Source organism: Sinocyclocheilus anshuiensis, unplaced genomic scaffold (genome assembly GCF_001515605.1).
Source record: "Sinocyclocheilus anshuiensis isolate Anshui unplaced genomic scaffold, SAMN03320099.WGS_v1.1 scaffold1356, whole genome shotgun sequence".
Taxonomy (NCBI): domain Eukaryota; kingdom Metazoa; phylum Chordata; class Actinopteri; order Cypriniformes; family Cyprinidae; genus Sinocyclocheilus; species Sinocyclocheilus anshuiensis.
In genome coordinates, this window is record NW_015542399.1 from 151,425 (window position 1) to 152,465 (window position 1,041).

The following is a 1,041-nucleotide window of genomic DNA, read 5'->3' on the forward strand; positions in this document are numbered from 1 at the left end:
GTTTTTTAAAAACAATATCTCTAAAAAAGCAATAAAACCTTTTCACACCACATTCTTTGAAAGCATACAAAATTTCTCCCATTTTCACATATATATCACGTCCTTGTTTGGTTTCTTCCATATTTTCAATTCGTTGTATCCATTCTTCAGGTATTGCTTTCTTAATTAAATCATATTTGTTTATTAATTCCTGTCTGGTAAAGTCCTCCTTTGCCTCTTCCATGACATCCACAATGTATTGTATTGGTAAAAACCCTTCTTTAAACTCATATAAAACATCCCTTACTTTTGTTATCCCTACATCCCACCATTTCTTATAAAAGATTCCCTTCCCTTGGTTTAAAATGCCGTTGTTTAAAAAAAGAGGTTGATTTAAAATGTTCTCTCTACCTTGTGGATTAAAATACACACAAGTTAGACATTTTCCCCACACACTCATCACTTCTTTATAAAAATCTGGCACTCCCTCCGTCATCCATTTCTTTGTCCTCATCCACAGTATATTATCCCCTAAATTAAAATGACCACACTTACTTAAAAAATACTCCATTGCTTTTTTCCATTCTACTTTGTTCCCTTTCAGTCGGTCACTCTCGACGTCACGTCGGAGGACCGACGAATTGGGATCTCGCTTAGAGGGACCAATCTACTTCGAGTGTAAACTAAACGAGCCAATGCACGCTTTTCGCTAGCGATCACATCGTTCTGCTCCTGACTACTCTACTGAGAGAAGAAGACTGAACGAGTTCAACGAGTTCAGGGAGAGCTCTTCGTGTTGGCGGTACGGCGCTTCAGCTGTGGTGGTTTCCCGTGTCGAGTGGGTTGCACACATCAGGCTGCACTACCCCCTGTTTGTGTTGCAGATGATCATGTCCCCTGTGTGCCTCAGCACGCTAAAAGAGCTTTTTCCCCTAAAAGAGCAAATTCAGGTGCGTCTTTTTAAAGACGACGCTGCGTGGCAAACTTGACATTACGTCTTTGTAAAGACGATGTGGGTCTTGCTATAGACAACGTATCACCCGGGCGTTTCTGGATGCGGGC